This window comes from Aquila chrysaetos, chromosome 18, assembly GCF_900496995.4.
Source record: "Aquila chrysaetos chrysaetos chromosome 18, bAquChr1.4, whole genome shotgun sequence".
In the NCBI taxonomy this organism is placed as follows: Eukaryota; Metazoa; Chordata; class Aves; order Accipitriformes; family Accipitridae; genus Aquila; species Aquila chrysaetos.
This window is the reverse complement of record NC_044021.1, coordinates 21046866-21071962: the sequence shown is the minus strand read 5'-3', so window position 1 is coordinate 21071962 and position 25097 is coordinate 21046866. Positions and strand designations below refer to the sequence as shown.

The following is a 25097-nucleotide window of genomic DNA, read 5'->3' as shown; positions in this document are numbered from 1 at the left end:
GATGAACGGCAATGTGGCAAAAACAACCGTCACCTGAGAGATTCCCTTTCTTGCAGCAGTAAGTCAGCTTGCAGACATGACCTTAAATTCATGTTTAATCATTCCTTTCCACCATTATTCGTACCCCCCACAAAATTTAGGCTCCAAACCAGACAAATAAAGGATTTGAGGCTGCTTCCATGCTAACAGCTGAGCAATTTGTCATTTGCTGCAATGGGAACAGGTTTAGGCCAACATCTCCCACTCGAGACCAACAGTGGGCTGGCAGCTCCTCGTTAGCTCATTAGCTTCATTATCTGTGGGTAACGGTCAAGTCAGAATAATTTGCTGTTATGTGGGTTGTATGCTTTGGAGCTCATTTCGTGCCCTGCAGAGCATCGGCAGTCCATCATTTCACCGACTGCTTGGTTTTAAAAAAAAAAAACCTACTACCACTGGCACACAGGCTCACTCTAAGAGACGTGCCTCATTCAAAACACGCTGCACGGTCACTCTCGCGCCAGCGTGGCCCGGCCTCTTCCTCACTACGGGGCCATATAAAAGTGGATCATTGTCCCTAAGATTTTTTAATTCTTATTATTTATTTTGGCGTTTCCTTTAAGCTTTAGTATTTTTCTGAGTTAATACTTGGGCTGTGAGGTTTTTGTTACTCTTCCAGGATTGAGGTGGCAGTGATTTTAGTGAAAGGGTAAGATACTAATTGTGGGGATGGACTTCAGTTTAGGATGCCGGTTAAGAGCTTAGTGGGTTTGTAGCAATGGATACTGTAGGGCAGGACACATCCGTCACTGAACAAGCCCAGACACACAGAGCCAATTTTGTCATGCTGTTCCCCTTAAATTCTCAATGATGTAAATGTGCCTTCCTGCGGGAATAATTCACAGCTTCAAATCCGTAATGCTGGAGCCTGCTCCGTGCGTGCAGCACCTAGTAACTGCCTTGACTTCACACGGATGTAACCATGAGCAGAATCCGGCCCCAATCTCTGAATTTCTTAAGAAAATAAGGGATTTAATTAGGAAGATGAGAAACTGAAAAGCTCCTAATGACAGGAGCTGAAAGACCCTACATTTGCAAAACGTACCGGGTGATCCTGAGTACGTCCGTTTTAGCTGCCCGAATTCATCGACCCGAGAGACAGATTCCAGGTGTTTTCTCCCAATAACACCTGGCGCTTCCTGACGGAGCCGGGGAGACCCACGTCGCCTGCCAGACGGTTTCCACGTTATCAGTTAATGGTCGTGCTGACAGTCCGGGAGCCAAAACAAGGTCTGCAGCAGACCCGCTCCTCCAGCCCCCGGCTCATATTAATTAGAAATCCCGGTGCCCGCCGCAACCCCTGTGGACTGGCGTTGCTTCAAGCACCCGAAGAGCGGCTCGGGTGGCCTCGCTGACACCCGCGTTTAATTACCGAGCCTGGATCCGAGAGGGTGCTGGCAGGGCTGTGTGCGGATGGGAGGGGACCAGGGCTGGGCAGCGCTCCGGAGACAGGATTTGGAGCCCCTGCTCCCAGCTAAATAAAAAGCAGCAGGTTGCCGAGGCAGCTGGAGGAGGTGCTCTGTCATCCTCTGACACGGGATGCTTTTTCCTGCTCTCAGAACAACTCCCGTGCCTGGCAACTGCAGTCAAGTCAAATATTAGACCCACTTCTGCAACCAACTGCTTGTCAATCCCACACGTGCCAAGGGGAGCTGCAGTATCTGTCCTCCACAGCCGTGGAAATGCGAATTGTATTGTGGAGAGGCAATCTTTAGTCTCTTGGAAATTCACTGTTTGTTTCATTTCCTTTTAAAAGCACGTTCAGGATTTTTTTTTTTCTCCTGGGTGATGAGAGCTTTCTTTAAAATAAAATAAAATAAAACAGGTTCATCTCCAAGGAGATGTGGGAAGCAGTTTGGGGGAAAACTAACGCTGAAAAGAAGTCTCAGCTAACAACATGAGCACGCGACAGAAGGCTGCGATGGCTCACGTGCCGTCTTGGCCGTGCGTGGGGTGCCCCAGGCTCCAGAACAGCTCCGGGTGTCCTTTTGGGCCACTTCACTGTTCTCATCCGTGTTTTATGGCCACGTCACAGCTTCAGATAGCAGACTTCGCCCTCTTTTAAACTTGACCTGTGCTGCCTAATTGTGTGAGGACATAGCCCCGTGTCTGCAACATCACAGCCACTTCCATGATGAATTGGATTTGTCAGTCTCTGGGCTGTGGTCTTATAATGTCCTATATTATTAAGTTTCTTTGCTTTAAGTTGCCAGCTAATGGAATAACCTCTTTGTCTTTATTAGAAAGAGTCCTCAGCTTTATTAAGTTACATAATTTACAACCAATAGCGTAATCAATAAAACATTAACAAACATGTAACCTTAGACAAACCTCACATATTGATTTCTTTAAACATTCTCACAAAGCCTGCTTTTGGCCAAAAAAACCATTCAGTTCCAGTGGCAGCCCCAAAAAAACACTTAATGCATTAAGGTGTGGGCGCGGGAGGACAAATTGAATCGGCTTCCTTGGAAATAAATCTGGGTCTCTGCTGGTCTCTGTGGATCCACCTCAGAGCGGTTATTTTTTGCATTTTGGAAGGAAGCTCCAATTTTCTTTTTTGCACCTCATCTCTGTAAGGAAAATACAGCGTGTTGCAAAATACAGTCGTTACCAGACAGTCAAAAATGAACATAAATAATCTCTTAGCGTGGACAAAAATGGATATTGCAAAACCTGTATTAGCTGATGATGATTAACCCTGGGGTTTCTCAGGTGAACTGTAACTGGTTGTGGTTGTATCAAGTTTGACCTAGCCCTGTGTCTGTGTTAGGTAGGAAGTTGTGTTTAACATCAGGTAAGCGACTCATTTTTTTTAACACAACACCTCATGTAAATATATTTTCCAAATGTAAAAAAAGCTTCTGATGTCTCTTGAGTGCAGTTTAGTGGATGGTACCGATACATCTACAGTTATGCTTTTGATGCAATCGGGAGAGCTAGTATTTTATTATCCCTACCTCTCTATTTTCAAAACTGTGGGAAAAAAACCACCATCAGACACTCTCTGCCGGGGAATCCATGTGCATTACCGCACGACAGAATTGCACCAATGATAATTTCACAGGTAATTTAAAACTAGACTGGAGGAAGCAGCAGAAAAAGCATCGCAGGGAACATTCCCGCACAAGCGAGGAAGTAGAGCAGACATGCATCTGCTCCATCTTCAGTTTCAGTGATTTGGTGAAGGCATACACATAATTTCTGGAACAATTAAGTGCTTAATCTTCTTGTAACCTATATCCTCGAGCAGTACATTTATGTAAGGAAATTTTATGGACTTTGCTTTTCTTTAAAAACAGAATCATCTATTCATTTTGCAAGACTTTGAAAGGTTTCCTTTTCAAAAGGGATGAGGGCGAGATGGAGGAATAAAGCTTCCCAGCAAATGTTGGGGACTAGTGTGCAGAATTCCCACGTCCCCTTTGGAGACTTTATCATTTAACAGCCACAACTCCCCTTTATTAGATAACTATAAAACAAGTGCCTGGAGGGAGTCAGAAATGAATTGAATTTTGTAGATTTAAATGATTGTGTGGGACCTTTTTGGTTTAATATATACCCTGGAGAGGTTTGCTACTAGAACTTGGGAACTTTATAATAAGAATAATTCCTTAGCTAGAGATCTTTATCTTGTTACATTAATGATTCACTGGGGGGTTATACTGGAAAATGAAGGGAAATTTTTAAAAAGGCTATTAGATCAAATGTTCTTATGGAGACACATACAGAGATGGTCAACAAAGATTTATAGGATGGTGAGATAAGGAGTTTACTGCCTTTGTGCTGTATGTACAGGGCAGCCGGCCATTTCGGAATGACGTCTGCTCTGCGCTGTTACTTGCTGTTGTCTCCAGCTCACAATCAGCACACAACAAGATAAGGCTTTGCAGGCTGCCTCCCGCTTGTGCACTGCAAAATACACATGCAGCAAGGGAATTCACATAATAGTGGTTGTAACTACCTTAGCTTCAATGGTATGGGCCAAACCCTGCATCCAGACCTATTTTTTCACATCTCTGCCTTTACTCCAGAGTTTTTGCAGCACTATTGCTCAGCTCCAGTGCTGCCACATCAGTCCCAGCACGTACTATTTATAGTGCCCACAGTTCCTGCTGGATTTGGTGACCATTCAAGGTCTCTAAATAGCAACTGTATGGTCTCCAAGGATGTGCCATTTGGAGAATGCAGATTCTGCTTGTACTTTGCCCATGCAAAACATTTACCACGTTTCTGCCATTTATAGTTGCCACTGTAAAGGGCTTTGAAAGCCTGTTTCCTATACCACATGGTTTTACCTGTGATCACGACCCACCAGTTTTAATGATAATATCAGGGAATTGAAGGATCAACTACAATCCCCACAGCTGAAGCTAAGCATCCAAAAATAACAAGGCAATTAGGAACACGCAGAGTGGCATTTTAGGCCTGAGGAGGGTGATTTTTTTCATCCAGCTAGGATGAATTCCCATTGACAGTCAATAGAAATGAAAACTGAACAATGCTGTAGCCTTTGCAAATCCAAGCAAAAATGGAAAGAAATGGGGAATGCAGGAACATGCACTTGCACTTTGCTATCAAGTCTCCACCAGGATCTGAGAAGAAATTGCTGGTAATGGATATATGTATGGTCATAGCCTAGTGTCTGGAGGTTAAACGTGACAGTGGGGAAAGAGAAAGCATGCTGGCTTTTGCTTGACAGGGGCTGCCGAGAGAGCGGTAGCCTCCAGAGATGTCCAAGAAGCCCAGTTTGGCCCATTTGCTAACAGCATTTGCTCTTGCTTCTGTAAAAGTGTGGGTGTTGTCCCAAGTGCCATACGCCAAGCACCCTTTGGTCCCTTCTCTCTTGTTGTTACCTCACCCCTGTGTCCATGACAGGTACAAGGTAATTCCCTTGGCCACTTCCTCTCTCCTGTGCACAAATGTCCCAAGATAGCTGTGAAGTTGGATGTAAGAACCCCAGGGAGACTTGTGGAGGAGAAGAGCCCAAGGCTAAGCTTTGCTGCAACAGATATAAGGAGAAGGAAATCTATAGTGCTGCTCTGTAGCTCGGTGGGAGCTGAGGAAATCCCATACCTCTTGGGATCAAGTCTCCCGAGAACGATTTTGGGATAATCCTGGACAAAGAGCCCTCCACGCTTAACGTTTTTACGAAGGCTGAATGAGAGCATTGTGAAAAGCGTAACATGCACTTTACTCAGTATAGATCTGGAAAAAAATGTCAAAGGAAGTGAATTTAAATTCCTCTAAATGCAATTAGAGGTGACAAGATTTCTCATGGTGAGAGACTGCGTTAAAGCAAAAGCTAAAAGTTCCCATCCAGTTCATAAAGCCTTAGGTAGCTATTGGTAATATGAATTAATTTAATCAAAATGGGTAAAAGCTAATGATCCTCTTGGGAACAAAATTAGCTCCTTAATGAAAGAAATGGAGTTCAGAAATTATAATAGAATATTAGCAGATGTGCCCTTTGGAAATTATAAATTTGCAAAATCCCCTTATGTAGATATTAGTTTGAGTCAAATTATCACTAAATCTGACCCTAGAGATGTGATGTGAATGTGCGCACTACAATCTGTTCAGGAGGACCTGGAATCCTCTGTCAGCAGTTCTGCTGGGCTGGGTTGGGTGCCACAGAGCGCTTTCCCAAGTTACCGACAGGGCACAGTCAAAACCCCAAATTTCTACTTGTAATCTGCTAAACTCTTGCTAAGGACTCTTACTGCCTCTTGTGGCCTCTGGGTTGCAGAGAATAATTATCCTACAGGAGAGATTTTTAGGAAGACTCACATTTCAGTAGGACATAGGTGGTCCTTGTCCTTGTGGCCCTCCCAGGCAATGGATGTTCTGCTCTGGATGTGGGTCACTACCTTGAAACCAAAGCATAAAGGACAATTTATCAGTGTGGATCAGCATGTAGTGAGGAACAAGAGACTCATCAGAGATCCAAGACATGTCAAAATCCCAGAAAGCAAACAAAATCCCAGAAAACAAACAAACAAAAATATGATGAATTGCTCATGTTGAGACTACAAAGAATTTACTACATTTTTTTATGGCTCTTTCCAGCCAAGAACTTTTCTCAGCCATTTATGGAAAACATAAAAGCCACTGGGAGTTAAATAGGATAAAAACTAGATTTAAATCATCCTTACACATGCTGCTCACATCAGCATACAGCTGTTTTTCAGCATTTGGAGTCCTTGAAACTTTTAAGCCATTTAGAACAGCATGTGATTGGTATGAAAAATAGCACAGGCTTTCTTTTTATAAAAAGAAATCACGCTCCAGGGTGCTGGATGCAGGGACTCCAGAAACCAAGAAAGATGTTTGAAGTGCTTATTGGCATTCCAGGACCCAGAAAACTCTTCCTGCCTCACGCTATCTCATAGCAATCCTGATGCCTCCATCCTGGGAACAAAATGAGGAAGACATTCCCTCTGGTGCAGATGGCTAATGTACAGCACAAGGCATGCTTGAGTCCCCAGTTTGAGGACGTAATGTGCAGAGTTTAGGGAATGAAGTCTTCCTTTTATTTTTGTATTTATAGCACAAGCAGTGGCACTGTAAGCTTCCTCGTACTGTCCTGCCAAAGTTGGTTCAGCTCTGCTCCGACTGTCAGGAGTTTGCATGCTCCGCTCAATAAGCCACTAACCATAAAAAGATCTTGGACGAGGGAAAATCCAACAGCCCTCAGGAAAGTAACTCCTCCCCCCATCCCAGAAGAGAACAACTCCCACTTTGCACAAATAAAAAGGCAAACCAAAAACATTAGACAGGCACAGGAAGAAAAAGAGAGGGGAAGAAGAAAGGCCCAAAACACGTCATGGGCAGTTCTCATAGAAGAAATATGCCATACATTGTACCCTTGAAATTTGTGAACAAATGACCAGGGGAAAGAGCGGCACAGCTGAAAACGGTGGGATTGGGATGGTGCTTGAGATCACGCAATGTTAGCATCAGACACAGAAATGTGTGATTCTTCAGCACTCAATCTGAAAGGGCTTTGCAAAGATGGATCAGCAACATTATTACCACTTTCAGAGGAGCTAACTGAAAGAGAAAGAAAATGGAGTCACTTTGCCCAAGTTTTAAAGAACAGAAGTCCTGTTTTTTAAAGGTCTTTCACGTTTCAAAAGTTGACTTTATTCTGAATTGCAATGAAACACCCAAAGTCTGAAATTCGCAGCAAAGGGGAATTAGAAAACCCCACCTCAACGTATTTCAAGTTGATTGACAGGTTTTGTTGTAACGGAAACCGAAACATTCTGTTTTGACTTTGACTTTTTAAAGTTAATATTATGTTGTAGCAAAAAAGCTAATACAAAGTGAAAAAAAAATCAAGGCAGAAAGTTGTTTCAAAATAAAAAATAGAATGGGATATTTCAACACTACATTGTCAGTACTTTTTCCACTGATTTTCTTCCAGGAGTCTGCTGAAAGCAATCCTCTTTTGCAAAGTGTTTTGATTTCTGATGGCAATATAGTTCTTTTGCAATTTTTCTGACCAACTGTGCCAAGAACAAAACACTGACAGCTCACTTCACCATCTAAGGACACATTTTAAATATATGAATACTTTAACACAAAAGCAGTACCATTTCGTACCATCGGCAACGTGACTTTTTTTCCACAGAATATTGAAACTGCCAGACTGAGTCTGACCTGAAATTCATTCAGGCCAGCGTGTCTGTCACTGATAGCCCTGAGTTGCCTAATCTGTTTTTGAACCTGTTTTTGGTTGACATTGGCCATGGCCAATGGCAGTGAGTACCACAGTTTAAGAGTTTATATATATTATGGCAAAAATTGCTTTTGCTTATTTCAGTCTTGCTGCTTCATAGTTTTCATTGGGTACCTCATGGGTCTTGTACTGACAGAAATAATGAATCGTCATTCCCCATTTGCCTTCTCCACATCACTCCCAAATTTGTAGACTTCTTTGATATTCTCCCTCAAAAGTTGTCTCATGTTTTATTATCCTGAGTAATTTTATCTCTTCTGCAGAATTTGTCACTTCATGATTCTCCAGCTTTGCTGGAAACCACACAAGTACATAGAGCAAGAGCAAGAAATTTGCTGCCCGGCAGCTCCCCTCCCTGCCATGTCCCTTGCCCTGTGGACTCCATGAGAGCCTCCCTTCCTTAAAAGCTTGTGGTGAGAGATCTTGGCAAAAGCATTGTGAGCTATAAGTTCATTACTTAGCAGCTGGGTCACATTTATTCAGGTAGTTGCTAGCTCCTCCAAGTCTCTCTGATACATTTTAAAGGTAAGACTTTACAAAATCTGTGCAGTTTTTCCCCAGCAACGTGTATGTATTTTTGTGACTAAGAATTCTGTTTATGATTGTTTCTACAAGTTTGACTGGTCTTTAATAGAGATTTACTGATCTGTAGTTCCCAGCAATGCCTACAGTCATTACTAAAGACTGGTGACACATTTGCCATTGTACGTTATTCTGGGGAAAAAATGATTACATACCATAATCAGTTGTTGAATAATTTCATATCTGAATTCCCTTTTAACTCTTCAATGACTTCTGTCTTGTTCTTGTGATTTGTCCAGCAATCTTTTCTATTGACAATTCTGTTTTAGATAGATCCTTAGGCTCCTCAGCATCAAATACAGTTCTGGTGTGAGACCCTGTCTCACAAGTAGTGAACAGTGAGACTAAGAATTAATTTCCTCTTTCCATAAGGACCTTGCCTCTCTTGAATACTTCTTTTGCTTCTTGATCATCTACTGGTTTCACTGACTTTTCCTGTATCAAAGGTGGTTGCATTTGTTATTGCTGATTCTGCTGCCATTATCATCACTGGTACCTTTTATGTTCTTGGCAAAGATCTGCTGAAAATCTTTTTGTCCTGCTTCATTTAGTTTTACATTTAGTGTGCAATCTTTTCTAGTTTTCTCATTTTAATGCTTTCTTTATTTCTGATAGTTTTCTTTTACTAATAACCAGAGTGGTTTTCTGAAGGGTTGTTTTTGTATTTAGCATGGTATCTCTAGCCTTCTTGCCGTGTGCAAACATTACTTGCTCCTTCTATTTTTCTGTGCATGGGTAGCTCAGTATTAAAGCATGTTTGATGACAAATACTGAAACTTACTGTTGATATTTAGCACATGTATTACTCAAGGGTTGTTTTGTGACTAGTGCCACCTGAGGAGTATAAAATGTTAATAGCTATTGAATCAGTTTAATTTCTTTGTCAATTGTTGACATTTTTATTTCACCACTGTAAGCTGAGAAAGAGTAAATGCAATAAATCCCTGATAAAACACACTCTGGTCTCCTAGTCTGGTGACTTATCCTTTAATCCATAACACTTTTTAACCACCTAACTTGCTTTTCCTAGTCCAGAACTCATGAAATCTACAGTATTTTCTAGCTTTCTTACAGATTTCCCATCTGTCCATCATCAAATGACTCCATGTATCCAGTGAGAATGACAGCACTTCCTCACTTCAGAGACGTAGTTAGTGTGAGGAGGGGTACGGTAACACAAGCCATGGAGATACCAGCTCAGCGCATGCTACATGTGAGAAAGTTTTTCATCTCCCCCATCATGTGATACTTATTTTCTTTGGAGCTTTCCAAACCTCAACCCCTTTTTCTACTTATTCTGCGAAAACTGAGTCGACTTGCTGAGATGTAAGACCTGATACCTGTGAAAATGGATTCATATCTACTGTTAAGAAGTGCCTACAATTTGCTGTATTTGGGAAAAGAAATAATTTTTGTTGCAATGAACAAACTTGCCCTGGAGCCCAGGGAAACACTGGAGACAAGTTCATACATAATAGGAGGGGTTGAGCCTCCCGCAGTTCAAGGTTTTATGATTCCTATGAACTGCCTTGGGGGGAATTGGAGAGTTTGTGAGCCTGGACTGAACCCGTGAACCACGTCTTCCCACCGCTGAAACACGGGGGGGGGGCCACAGATGAGGAGCACCCAGCTGATTCCAGAAGAGTCAGCTGCACACAGGGCAGAGGTGCTCAGGCAGAGCTTAAAAGCAGCCTACAGACAACTTTCATTTATGGCCACCTGCCAGTGCCTAAGGGGCTTTCTGGCAGCAAACGACCACTGGTTCCTCCTCGCCTGGGTAAAGAGGGTTTGTCCTCCGACAACGTGCCCCCGCCGGGCCACCGAATAGCCCAGCGTGCTCCTGCACCGCGTTGGTGGCAAAGCTTTCATGGGGCGAAGCCTGTGCAGCACGAGGCTGCTCAAATCTCTGCTTGGGCTCGAGCTGCCTTCTCCTGCCCCCCAATACAAGGAGGCGAGGAGGTGTCACCACAGTGCCCCACCGCTGCGGAGGCATGGCTGGGATTCAGGCTCTTCGGAGGACCTAGTCCCAAATGCTCATTATGGAGCGCCTGTATTCACAAGCCTAACACCTTTTAGAAGTCTGATTTACTGCTCACCGTAACAGCGGTACTTAAAGTGTTGCCTCCAAGGAGCTTTGGGTTCCTATTACAGGCTTGGAGCTCCCTAGAAGTCATCTAGGTCTGACATAGGGCTGAGAGGAACTGCTAGAAAGAGTCATTCGCACTGGGAAATGCTTGTTGTCTATTCCCATTAGAAACAACACTGTATTATTTTATATATATATATATTTTTAGCAAAAAGTATTTTTAAAAGGGTCAATAACTCACAGATACAGAGAGAATAATTTACTAAAATATGTGCTGCTTTGTTCGTCTGGAGACCCTCCGGGCAAAAAAACATCAAGGATAACAAGCATGCTAAATACTAATAGTCACAATCATAAAAAATTACATGCATGATTAAAATATCTGTTTCAAGGCACTCTTATATTTGCTAATAAAAGTCTCCTTATGAATATCAAAATGCAATTTTCCATATGAAAAGGACAAGCAGAAAACAAATTACATCTTAGCTTTATTTGCAGTGACCTTGCAAGATTTCTAAAAATCTGACCTCCCTATCTTTTAAATGCATTCAATGTATGTAAATGATTTAGATAAGGATGTCAGATGCAAGACACCAGCGTTGGTTGATAGTACCAGAACCAGAGAAAGAAAAAGTGAACAATGAGCAACAACGTAACAGGATTCAGGATGAAGCAGATCTTTCAGGCAACCGGGCCAGTAAACAGAAAACGCAATTTAAATTAGACAAATGTTACATAATAAATCCAGAGGCAGTGAGCCAGGACAGTGAGAGTACATTTTAAGCAGAAGAGTAATTCAGAGCGAGCTGACCAGGAAAGGAATTTTCTCCAGGGGTTACTTTAGCAAAGCCCTCCGAGCCATCCGGCTGGAGTTCAATTCCAGCACAAAAGGCAAGGGGAGACTGGATGAATCGGAGAAGAGGCTATAAATCAGGAGAAGGGCTAACATTTCTGCACGAGGCGGGGCACTTTTTCATTTGAAGCACTGTGCTCGGTCACCTTTTCACACAAAAAAGGGCATTACTGCCCTGGAGCGGGTACGGCCTCAGCCAGCCAGGCTGACGGCAGATTTTTGGAAGATGACTTACAAAGGGCGCCTGGAGTAGGGGATCTGCTCAGGGGAGAAGCAAGCCCTTTCCAGCAACCGAATGAAATCACCCAGATGATGAAGGAGCGGGACCGTCCTACCTGCCCCGTGGCGAGCAACCTGTAACCAAAGCCGCGGACCTTCTGCTCCAGGCACCGTGCAGCTTGCTGCAAAGCAGCTCGCCGCGGGAGGATTTGCCAGGTGTTTCGCCAGACCCTGGAAACCAGAGGCTGCAAATCCCCCGGAGAGCAGCGTCTGTGCTCCTCTGCAATCCACGACAAACGATGCCCTTTGAATCCCTTAGCTCGGGGCTTCACCAGCCGATCCCAGAAGCAGGTAGCGGAGAAAAAGGGGAGACTGGACACCCCGACCACTCCCAGTCTTTGCGTTTCTCTCAAGCCTCTGTCACAACACCCCCAAATTGACAGTCGGACTGTAAATGCAGGCACCACCATCCTCCTCCAGACGCACGATCAGACATTTTAACACGCGTATGACTGTAGCACGGTCTGATATTGGGACATAAGGGGGGGATACGGGCTCCTAGCTCTTACGAGCTAATTGCTCATCCCCTTTAGCCCAGACAGCAGAGACCTCTGCTAGGCAGCCAGGGTGCAGCCAAGCGTTATACTTTCAGCATATGGACCATTTAAATTCCTAGCAAAAAGAGCAGTTTAAACCGCTTGGTGCTTGGGTAGGATTTCTGCCATCTGGTAGCCTGTACCTTCTGCTGGCAGAAGCCAAGGTTGGATGCGGCTCTAGGATAGTAATTGTAGTGTCATTTCCATACAAATGGCTTGTAAATGGTGAGTTTGGGGCAGGCCCATCAGAAAGCATTTGCCTTGCAAACATTTCCCCTGTCTCTTGCTGTGTATCAGGAGTCCAAAGGAAATAAGGGACCCTCTCAAGAATATTACTGGTGCACCCACAGTGTGGACCTGGAAGGGACGAGCCAAAGATGTTGATGCTTATTTTGGTCATTCTTGCTGAAGACTGAACCAGGGATGCTGAAAATATCCCTCCTGTCTGGTGGGAGAAACAGCCAGTGAGACCTGAGAGGAGGTTACTGATCTGGTCACTGGTGGGTTTTAAGGCTCAGAAGTGGACTGGGGCTCCAGCTGATTTTGTAATGACCACCAAGAAATGAGCCTTTAAGACGACCATGAAGTCACAAAAGAAACAACATAACTGACACACTTCTTTAACAAGCAGAATGACCCCCCCCCCCCCCAGTTCATAATAATAGCTCCTGCCTTCTCTAGACTAAAGCCTCTAAGTGTGATCCAAAGCCACCCTCAAGCAGAGATCCCCGCTTGATGTGAACCTCAGCCCCAGCACACATGACCAGCAGACACGCATTCATGCTCTGGGGTCCTTCTTGAGCAAGGGTGCTTTACGAGCATCTTGCCCTCCTGATATCTGCAAGGCTACCTGTGTAACCTGGTCCTCAAATAATTTACACAGGTAAAATGGAGCCCATAATTTTTCCTCTTTTGGGGCTCAAAAGTACATACATCATGTCATCTCACAGAATGAGGGCAGTGCTATGCTCTGCACTGCTTTACAAGGCCCCTGTATCCTCCTTCAGACACATCCAGGGTCTCAATGACATGAGACACTGTCCTTGAGTGACACCTGTCTCGAAGCTGCTCTGTGGATGGCTACATATACATCTGAGGGCAATTCTGAGCTGGTATCCTTCATCAGCTGAAGGAGGCCTACCACCTTATGGGACATTCACGCTTACACCACACCTAAATGCGTCGTGTTCAAAACGCAGACTGTTCCAATGTCTAACTTTAACTGAGTAAGTGTTGAACTCAATTATCAAGATTTAACACAAGCTTATTTTGCATTGGTACCTCTTTCTGGAGGTCCTGTGTTAACTGTTAAATGGTGTGCTACCTACGTTTTTTGTCAGGGAGACTGAGGGAAGCTAATTGCTGGAGTCTGTTTTGACCACAGGACTTGCTAGAAAGCCAGTGTGACAAAACCATCGTTATTTAACAACTGATTGTTGCTTTGGCTGTTCAGAAACCAGAGATGGGATTTATCCTACAGTCTAAAACTTCATCCACCTCAAAATTAAGCAACTAGTCAGTGCCAGCTGGTTAGGCTGGCACAACATCCAGGGTGAGGGCAACCTGTGGGAGCGAGTCACATTGCTCTAAGGAGGGTATTTAACACAACAGGGACGTGTTCATGTCAGGATGAGCAGCTCCTTTCCACCGACCAGCTGGAACCAGGTCTTGGTTTGGTCTTGATGCCCAGCTCATGGATTGAATATGATGGACCAAACTGGGTGCAATGAATGCCATTCCCAGCTGCTACCACCTTTCTACAGACCTCTCCACTCCTACCTTCGGTTATAGAGGTGGGCTATAGGGAGGCCACTGGACAAGCGCATCTCCGCACTACGACCCAAGGAACCCCAGCCCACTCTGTTGCCAAAGGCTTTTTTGGTGTAGGTGGACAGAGAGGACTGCTGGGTGTGTTGTCTGCAGCACTCTCCCAGCAAAAGTTCTATTGAGGGGCATCCCCCCATTCTGTTAAAATCTTCCACCTATTCTAATATCTATACAGTTATTAAAAGCTCCAGGGTTTTGTGAAGTATTTTTTATTAACGGATATGAGAGAAAGGAGCCTTTGTTCAAGAGCTAAAACACCCAGGTAAAACCTGAAGGACCTCTACTGTTGACGCCTGCAAGAAGTTTTCCACCAGAGACAGCTGAACAACAAAATTGACACAGATAATATTGCTAACAGTAGAAAGGTAGGAAGAAAATAGAGCCCTGAAAACAAAACCTTTCATGATTCTTTACACCTAAACCCCAAACAAGTGGCAAAAAGCACAGAAACTATTTTTTTCCCCACTTTTCTTTTGTGTCCCACGTAATGCTAGGTGTAAATCTGGCACCTGAACAACAGGTATATCTGCATGCCAAATGATTATCACAGGTGTTTCACCTCCAGCGAGATATCAGTGGATCTACAGTAAGAAAGCAGAAAGGGCTGAAGCTTTTATAAAACCGTCCACCAGGCTTTTCTGCTTACTTTTTCAACTTCTGCTGCCTTTCCACCGAGGTACAGCAGTGTCACTTATAATTCCCTGAGGATACGTTAGATAAATACGCAGCTTATTTAAGCAGCCCTATCATCCATTTGGAGCAGATGAAAGCTTCCTACCAGCTGGAAGGTGTTTGCTGTAACCCCCGTGTCCACCCTGTCTCTCTCTGCCCTTTGGAGGCTGAAGCAGACTGCGGGAGCGGTGCCTACCAGCAGGGGAGAGGGTTTTTGCAAGGCGCCTGGTGCGGTCCTTGCGTGACAGGCTGGTTCAAGGAAAGACCCGTACCTTGGGTGGTGGTTGCAATAAGAGCAGCTGTGATTCTGTACTTCCCTAATGTATACTTTAAACCAACTGTTTGTCTATTTGCTTCCAACAGATTTCTTGATTTGTAGCTTTTGCAGATTTAAAAAAGCACATTAATGGTCCCTAGATGCTTTTTCTGTGATAAGTCTAAGTAAAATAAATTAAATAATCCTCAACCCTCCCCACCTCAAGTCCTTTCATTCAAATGGCCTTAGATATCTTCCCTCATTTTCAAATATCCTAGAATAATGTGGTATTCTGACCTGAATCTTGTTATATTTTGTGTTTTTCCTTAGAACTCAAGCTACTGGAGAATCTCAGGTTCCATTAAAAATATTTTTGAAGTAGATAAGTGGTTTCAGAGAACAGCTTGAAAGCACAATTGAAGCGCAAGCTACGAGATCAGCAGCCAGGTCTAAAAGAGAAGTCGCACACCGCTTTTAGCTATTAAGATGCGCTTTGCAGCAGTCTCTTCTCTTCTGAACACTTGCTGTCAGATCAGCTGCAACTTCCCCCGTGCTTCAAGAAGCTGCCGAGCCCCCCAGGTCCCACTCCAGCCTCCACGGGGCACAGGCGGTCTCTCCTCTCTGCTTCCCAGAGGAGAAGGCAACTGCCGCCAGCTCCAAACTCAAGCCGTGGAGGCTGAGAAGACATTTGCGGCCATTTGCTGCCAAAGGAGGACATTTTTGCTCTGCGCTGATGATGCTCAGCTAATTCGCTGGTGCTGGAGAAGTCCGTGAGAGCTGTGCGGCGTAACCTGAGAACAGCAGTTGTGGTGTTAATAATAAAAGATTTTTTGCGGACTGGGTAATGACATGGGTCTGTCAACTCCCACACGCAAAGCGCGGGGGCAGAGAGCGATCAGTCGGTTTTCCACAATAATTTGGAGAGGGAGCTTCTTCTTTGTGGGAACTAATAGCCTTCTCCAGAAGATGAAGTTTGTGAGGGAGGAGTGGCAAAAGTCCTGGCCTAAGGAGACCAGGAGATTTGACCCGAGGCCAGGGGCAGTTTTGGTAAACCAGCTATCATAACATCCCTTGTATAAGAAAGTCTATGGGTATAAACAAAGGTGTCATCAAAGCATTTCTGACTCTGAATTTTTCTTTTCTAGAAATCAATGTTTCTTCCACCTGGATTTAACAGGAAAAAAAAAATTCCCAGCCCTAGTCTCGGTTTGCTCATGGCTAGACTGTACGAGTTCAGGTTCTCTATTAAATGCCATACGTTCAGAGCTGTTTCTGCGGAGCTCTGCTGACTTTACTCTCCAAGGCCTTCAGCCTGGCCTTGATTTATTCTGCAGGAGTACACAGCTGGCTCACTACGTTTCCACCAGCACTCATTCCCAAAAAATACTGCTGCTCAACCTGGGCTTGACAGCAAGCTTATCACTGGGTTGTGGTGTCGGATTTGGTGGGTTGTTTGGTGTGTTGTGTCCCCCCCATCTTTCCTTCTTCTCTCTCCCTCTGTCAGAGTGACAGTCACCATCTCGGGGATCTGGCACAAAAGGCTGGAGCAGCATGATGTGGCTGATATGGGCAAGAAGCCAGAACATTTTGTGTAGGTTAACTGTCCTCCTAGGCAGAGAGCATCCCTCAGCTTAGACATATGCCAGCAGCCAGCCATTCCTCCGCTCCTCCTCCCCTCCCCAGCTATTCCTCCCACTCAGACTTTCATGCTCAGCCCAACTTGATTAAAACATTGCTGTCATTTAAAAAAAAAAAAAAAAAAAAAGGGAGCGGGGGGGATGGATGTGTGGAAATTTCCTTGCAGCTGCTGCTTCTGTCAGCCGGCAAGTCACTTTTAAACTCTCCCTGATAGAAAGCAGCAGTGCGCTCTGGCTTTCCCTTCCTTGCTGCTGAAGGGCTCCCGCATGCAGACGTTTCCACGCCAGAGCCATCCGGAGCAGCCTGCTCCTGATGGGAGCGGGATGCCTGCCAGCATCCTTCCCCCCTGCCAGTTGCCCATGGCTGGGCGCGTGGGGTGCAAGGTCCTGGTCCCCCAGCAGAGCCCAGCCTGGGGACGCCGGGGCAAATCAAGGTGGGACACGCCAAGACGTTGTGGCCCCACACGAGCCGTCTGGCAGGGAAAGATAAAGTGGCGATGTCCTACCTGTTTGCGCTATCACCGTGGCCAAACCACGCATGGAAGGCTGTTATCCCTCTCCCACACCATTTCTGATACACTGAGAGGAGCACAAGCAAAGCCTGCGGTTGGGAACATCCCTGAGCTCCGAGCGGGGCTTTTTGGGGAATGTGGACTTCAATCCAGATGTGGAGCACACAGCTGGCACGTGTCCTTGGAGCAGGCCAAGCCCAAACCACAGATCTGTATCATACCTCACCATTCCCAGGGCCTGCAGAACTCAACTCGAGCTTTGCAGCCTGAGACATCTGCTCTTGAGTTGCTATAATGAACAGAAGAAAGCAATTCAGCTTATCTTCTCCACTTGGGAGCAAACATCATTCCTCCACTCAGTAGTCTGCATGAGCAGCTAGTGATCTCCGAAGGGTGCAAACAAGGGAAGGGCATTGCTGGGAGGGTACCATTGCTCTGACGGTAAAATATTATGCTTTACAAATAACAACAAAATATGTCCCACCAAAAAAAAAAAAAAAAAAACCAAAACTACAAACACGTTAGGCTACCTTCCCAGTTCTGCAAACGCTTTCACCCTCCTTGTTCCTTTTCTGTTTCTCACAAAGCCCTTCTTTCTTTTGTGCTGTCTGCATGGCCCTGGTTCGCTTCACGCTGAAGACTTGGTAGGATTTGTTTCATAAGCCAGGAAAGCCCTGGTGTACCTCAAAGTTCATTTATTAAATGGTCTTTCAGCCCTCCACAAATTAAAAGGCTCAAAAAAATGACTGAAAAGCAAACAGCAGCTTGAAAAATCATGTGCTACCCTTAAATCCTTGGTTTTGTTTATACTTCTACAGCTCAAGGCACAGAAAAAACACGTTTAAGTCATTAGAAGATTTAAGCTTGGTACCTTACGTATGGTGACCCACATTTTCAAAAATCAGTGAAGGAATGATGGTTCTTCACTTCAGGTATCTGAAATAGAGCCTCATTTTCATAGAGCAGGCAGCTGATCTTCCTAAAAAGAAAAAAACCTTCATTTATTAAGAATACTGGCCATTTAATAAGCCAAGCTGATTAGTTTTTCCATGATTAGTCACTGCAGTGTTTAAGACCAGAAATTTTATAGGATACTGCAGATAAGAAAAGGAATGAGCCATGTAGTTGCTGGAACAAGACTAACAAAACTTTTGCTATTTCTTCTTTAAGCTGCTAATAAAACATGTGTTCCAATATATCTGTTGCGTGACTTGCTGTCTTAAAGCTGAACTTCTGAACTTTTCAAACCATGGGAATTCCTCTTATTTCAATATTAATTTCTGTCCTCCATCAAAGTGACAATCCATTCAAAATTTCTCCTAAGAAAAAGTTCCAGGGGAAAAAAGTTCAAATCAAATGACAAATTTCTTCCATTAAAAGTAGTTTCATTCTACTTTCAACTTTAAAAACAAAATAAAAATACCTTCTAAAGAACAAGAAAATGAAAATGAGGAGTACTTTATGCTAAAATACTTTGAAATAAAATGTTCTTACATCCTCAAGGCAATTTTTCTTCAACTATTTTTCAAAACAAAGTATTGTCAACCTGTGCTGACAAAGTCTTGCAGCACATTTTTGGTTTTTTGATACAGCAGCTCTTTCCAGGCAGGAAAGGTTACTTTGGGCAACACTGGGCTAGCTGAAACTGCACATGTATGGGCAAGGATGGGCAGGTGCCTCTTGACTAACAGGTCGCAGGCCAAACTTTGCCCTTGTAGGATCTAAAGGAACAGATACATATGACCGCCGGAAAAATGGTTAATGCAATTACCAGCTGACCGATTCCAGCAGCGAGCACGTTGATGCTGGAATTATCCAAATGACTGCCTGATGAAAGGATGCATTTGTTCAAAGCACATTTGCCTAGCTCACTAATCTCTGCAGATATCCTGTTGGGAAATCCTTTGAATCCAATACCTGATAAATGAATTTGGCAAGTGAATAAACATCCCACAAGCCTATTACTGAAATATTATGCACCTGTTACAAGAATGCTGCTGTGCATTCATTTTCACACAGTACCGTTGCTCTTTAAAAATGTTTTTTGATGAGGGAGTGAGAAAAGCTGTTACCAAAACTCATGTTACCTTGAGCAGAGCTACAACCCACATGCTCGGATGCATCTCAAGAAAAGCCTGCCCGCCATGGGTTGGGCTCGCCACACATCCCTCATCTCAGGGCAGCAGAAGTCTACTGGAAGCAATGACCCTGCCCTAAACCCGGACAGACAGATACACGAATTCAGTTGCCCATACCCAAGGTCTGTGTGAATTTAATTTACCCTAGGTGTGGAAGTCAGAGAAAGGGAAATGCTGCAAGGCTAGGGAGCAGCGCCGTTTGCTGCTTGGTGGTGGAGGAGCATTACAGGTACGATTTAGGATTTTGCGCTCCTTGTGAAGTATTCTGTAATCCTTACTGTGAAAAACGGTAAGCATCACGAATGCTTCTTGGTGAATAAATATCCACCTTGCTGACAAGGACTTCAGCAAGTAGGCATCAGATTATTGGCAATGAATTTTATGACTTTGACTTTAACAACTGTGCTTCATGGCTGCTTTGATCAGACAATTGATATTCTGGAGAGGTTGCCTCAATGTGGAGATAAGCTTAAGCAAAGGACTCTGCACAGGTCTGGTGAAGGAGAAAGAGTGGAAATTCCCTGAGCATGCCAGAGGGGAAGGCTCACAAAGACACACCATGTCGGACACAGGAGGCGAAGTGCTGGACAGACTTTCCAGATCATTGTTCTAGCAAATGGGTTTGCCGGCAGAGCTATTTCTATGCTATGGTTAATAGTATTCATGGAGGGTCACCTCTACATTTGTAACAACGAACATCAGTTTTTCAAGGCACACATTAAAAGCCAGTTGTTTAATCAAGGAAGAACACCAACTCCAGTACCTCTGTCCACTGAAAAACTAAAAGCCACAGCTTACATTTCAAACTGCGTGGAGGTCAACTACATGCAGAGAAATCATTCGCTGTCAAGCAGCTGAATGCAATAAAATTGTAAACTTTTCATAGATAATTTGCAAAAGAAAGAGAGGCTAAATTAATTGAATAAATTATTTCCTATGAATCATTCACTCTGCTCTAATTAACAGAAGCTTGTGTACTCAGCTCCTTCTGCAGTATCTCCATGGCTGCCCCTAAGGGTCAGAGTCCCTGAGAAATCCATAATTTTACTTTCAAATGTGTTTTCATTAAGTTATAGTTGGAAATAATAACAAAAGAGATAGTCTGAGGAAGAAAGGAGGAGAAATTATCAAGGGGACTTAGTAGCGGTTGAACTTCAATTAGGGATGGCATTCCAGTTCTTCACAGAAATACTTGGGTGCTTATCTGAACTCCTGCTCACACCACCTGGATGAAGGGCTTCTCAAAAGCTCCCCCCTTCCAGATGCCACAATTCCCCTAATTAATCCTCCTTTGGACCCTATAACCCCATAGCTAGCCTGCACACTGATGTCTCCCAGGATTGCTGCAAACATTATTAGCCTGTACATTAGAACAGTTGCCAGGAAATTAGAGGGCAGGCACAGATTAGCTGGCAGTGGAGGGATGGGGGAATAAGGGAACATTAGTTCCCTCGTGGGTACTGGCAGATGAGTGCCTGCTTATGCAGCACGTAACACAGTCATTGCAATGCAGCACCTTCCCTGTCCCCACTCCCAGTTAGGTTAGAGAAGCCTCTGCCTTCATGCTGTCATTGTAAAGGTTTTAGCTACAGGGTTTTTTTGTTTGCTGTTTTTTTTTTTTTTTTTTTTTTTTTTCAATAGCTGCATCCAATATGGGAACCACTGACACTACAATAAAGCAAACACTTTATTGACAAAAAGGGTTTGCTCCACTGGAATCCTCTGGGTTTGCTGGACCAGAGGATTACAGTGGAGAAGCAGACAGCCCAGTTCCCTTGCTGGAGATGAGACTCTCCCCTGCAAGCCAAAACCCTGTCCCATCCAGAGGATTTGTCAGTGGATAAGGAGAGAGGGGAAGAGAAGAGGGAAGCGGAGGGGCTGACCGAAACCACCGATCCTCAGTCAGGAAAAAGCAGCAACGTCAAAGAGTTAAGCCAAGATCTTGGATTTCAAAGAACAGTTTGCTCCGAGCTCAGGCCAGTAAACGTTTGGGAATTTTCAGGGTTTTGCTCATTCTCCATCCTTACCGCACGCTTCAACAATTTTTTTTCTTGACCTATTAATGACTTCCACTGCATTTAGTGCCCCAGGGCCCTAACCCACATCACAGCCCCACTGTGCCGGGCACACGGTGGCAGAGACCGCCCTGAAGAGCTCACACAGTAATTAGGCAAGGCAGAACGAAGGTGGGAAGGGGACCGGTAACGCAGGGAAGGCCTGGGGTTTCAGCAAGGCAGCTGCCTCTCTGACCTAGCAGATCTCCTGGCACAGCGTGAACTGGCCTCCTCTGCGGTCACGCTTAGATGTGGATGCTGCTCCACGTTTAAACGCCGACACGTGGTGCGTGCCGACAGCGGTTAAATCCTCTGCAGAAAGAGGCACCGTGCAACCCCCTTCCCCTGCCCGCCCCGAGGTAAAGCCAGGCAGTTGTGGTGTTCGGTGCCCGGCTGCAGCTTGGCAGGGTACTTGCAGGAACCTGGGGTTTTGCTGTTTTTCAGCACGCCAGAGTTTCCTTTCTGTCTGTTGATGGAGAAGTCTGAGGGGAGATTTTAAGGGGAAAAAAGCTCACACAGAAAGATCATTTCCTCTTACAAAAGGACCATGGGAACAAGACAAGTGTTACAGCGATTGGAGAGAAAGAAAATTAAACCAAAATTCATTTATCTGGAAAAATGAGAAGGATTATGTTCCTGGAAAAAGCCCCCTGTCCCTTTACCCAGTAGTCAAACAGAGGTCAAAGTAATTAATACTAAAGTATCCGTGTAATAGGATGTGTAGAATACAGTTATAAATACAGATTGCATTATAAAAGCATCTTCTGACAAGAGACAAAATTATAGGTACAGGATTCAGAACCACTCTTCCAGAGAGTATACACAATTATGTCTAATCTGGGCAAGCTGTTGAAGGAGTGTATTGGTAGCAGAGCAATTATAAATAGGCCAGTTCGTTTCCTCGCTTCCTCTGGTATTGTTCTGTTTACTATGGAGACTTCTCATACCTGCATAAGGCATGAGAGAAGGATCGGGACATATGTTTTGCAACAAATACACGAGCATACAGGCAAAGCAGAAGTAACTTTGCTCACTGACTCTCTTCTGGCTGTAGTCTGCATTGCTCTGGCCTCATTCTGAATCATGACCCCACCGTGCTCAGTGCCACATAAACACACGAGATGACCTGCTGCTTTATTTACCTTAGAAGTTTGGTGTTTTTTAACCAAAAAGGCACAGAGTGACTCCACGGTGTACCCAAAATTTCCCCTTTTCAAGGAGACTTAAAAGGCTGGTATGTGTACGCACACACATTTCTAACATTGAAAAATAATTTAGGGAAAACCAAGAAAGCTTGGGCCAACTCTGCCAGTTAATGGTTTTATAGCAAGGGCAGTCTGAGCTCTCTGCTTTGTAAATAAGATCGAATCCATGTACTTGCCTTTGCTTAGACAGCTCCCTATATTCTCAGGTCTCCACTTCCCTCTAGGCTGGTCAGTGCTGATATTGAAGTTCATATTCTTTAGAATAACACCTTAACAGGTATTATTCTGCCTGATTCAAGGGATGTAGGAGAATCATGCCCTGCATCTGTCAAAGGGCATCATTTTACATGAACGTTTTCCTTCAAAAAGAGAAGTGGAAGCTGCAAAGATCAAAATCAAGGAGTATGTAGATATGCCTTGACTCGCATTACAAATAACACTTAATAGGTTGTTACTGAAGATGGAGAACTGCTCAAGAGGGAGTGGATCTGAGTTTCTGAAGTGCCAGGCTTAGTGGTCCTTTATTATTGTAAATGATACTGCTGCACTCCAAGTATTCCTTCAAGCTGCACAAAGGTGCATTGAAGATTGGATGGAAGCCTGATTTAAGACATTTTTCAGATAGCTAACTGGATAACCAACTAAAAGCTTCCCAAGACAAAGGTTTAAAACCCCCACGTTTTTCTCTTTCACATTGGTTTTCTGTTTCTTGGTGTAATAAGTACATCAGCCTGTCCTGTTCTATTTATTGCCCATAATCTCCTTTTCTGGGCTCAAAAGTTAATAATATGCTACAGGGGACTGTTTTTATTCTCTTTCCAACGATTCTTTCTCTCTCTATCATGCAATTAAATGCAAGAGTATTGGAAATATTTCTAGTTCACATTTGGTTTTAGAGAACTCAAGCTGTGTATATACGAAAGTGGCTTTTCATACAATTTACTAATAAATACTGAGTTTGATTCAGTAAATGCTCTAGAGACCTGAGATGTTTTTAATACCTGCATAAAGTTATATAATGTGCATAAGTGCTTTCCTCACTGCAAATGACCTAAAGTTATTTAAGTACTTTCTTCAGTACAAATGTAAATGCACGATATAAAAATAACAACATCCATTATGCTAATGTTCTTCCTAACTTAATAAAAAAAGTTTTCGTGCGTGCTTCTTCTCAGCTATGGAACAACCTATTTCAACTGAAGTGCAGCTTATTACCGTCTTTTCAGAGCCAAAAGATCTTTCTGGGCTTGGTGGTTAAACCTATGTTAAAAGGCTTTTGTGGTTGTCCACAACATTTGCTGTTTATACTTAACACCCAGAAAGATGAAACTCAGGCTTGCTAGACGCGGATGATTAAGGGGATATCCAAGTCAAAACTCCTGAGACTGTACTAACATGCTCCTCCTTACTTTTTATCTCACTAGCTTGGCAAAAGTGTGGCTTTTGTTATCCCGCCTCTGACTTGTGTGATTTTTGTACTCAGGCATATAACATTTCCAATGCTGGCCACATTAAAAAAAAAAAAAAAACCACACAAGCAAACAAAAACTTACCATGTTAGTAAGAAAGCCTGGAAAAGATTTTTCAGATTCATATCATAAAATTTTTCATCTCAACTTCACAGACTGAGGCCAGGGGCAAATCTGCCCCTCCCACTTGGAAATGATGCAGAAAGAGTAACCAGGATTCAAGACTGTTCAATGTTTCCTTGCCGCCTTTACTATCCTGATTCTTGCTATACCTAAAGGTGTATTCATCCTGCGGTAGCTTTGGCACTAGGAACCACAGGACGACGTTATTTAACACGCACACACAGAATCATTGCTTGGTTCAGAAAAACATATTTTCTAGGCAGAACAATCTATCTGCACAAGAAAAATAATACCAAACTGCATATTTGAGTTCTGGTAGCTGTGGCCCAGTTTCCACATTGTGTCGTTACCAGCTTCGGGCTGCATGGGATGGAGACCATGGTCTGGGCCAAGGTCCTCGCTGGCCTCACAGCACTACCAGCCGTGCAACTCGCACTGCAGCCGTGTGGCAGGACTCCCAACTGCAGCCCCTCCCTTCCTTTTCAGTCCCAATTTCCCCTTAGCATTTTATATTTTTCCTCTCTTTTCAGGTGCTTTTGTCTCCTTTCCCATTTCTGGTGCCCCAGGGCACAAAGTACTGCTCCTACCAGCCCCCTCCATCTCAAAATGTCATCCCCTACTAATCCCACCAAAACCCCTTCTTAGTTGGAGCTCTTCCCAAATCAGAAACTACTATAAATAAGGAAGTAAGATGGCAGAAGAGCAGTCTAGGAGTTGCCTTAAGATGGCATCAGTAGCTACAAGCTGCCAGCAGGTTGTTTTCCCTATGTGCTGCTTCAGACCGAGCAGGCATGGCGAAGGGCTGGCATTCGGAGCCACCACGGGGCCGAGTCGAGCTGAAAGATGCAGCCCTTGGCACTGCCAGTTGTACAGATCCAGCAGGGTAGAACCACCAGCTTATTTTCCACAGCACTGAAGACACCTGGATAAAAATACACCTCAAGTAAATTCTCCAGTTAGATGTTTATGCAAGATTTGGTGGAGCAGAAAAGCTGCCAAAAAGACCTCAGACGATACTTAGGAATTGTATCAAGTGCTGCATAGAAATCATGGACTCCCCCATGTTAATTTTTAACCAAGAATTC

At 44.1% G+C, this 25097-nt stretch overlaps 1 long non-coding RNA gene across 1 annotated transcript; it reads right to left on the bottom strand.

Annotated features, from left to right (window-relative positions):
* Positions 1 to 3223: 3223 nt before the first annotated feature.
* LOC115353082 lies at positions 3224 to 17996 on the bottom strand. The gene is made up of 3 exons (XR_003927408.1): positions 17895 to 17996; positions 5830 to 5909; positions 3224 to 3951 (listed from the first exon to the last, which is right to left on the bottom strand). It is a non-coding gene; the product is annotated as an uncharacterized LOC115353082 (long non-coding RNA).
* Between the last annotated feature and the right edge of the window lie 7101 nt (positions 17997 to 25097).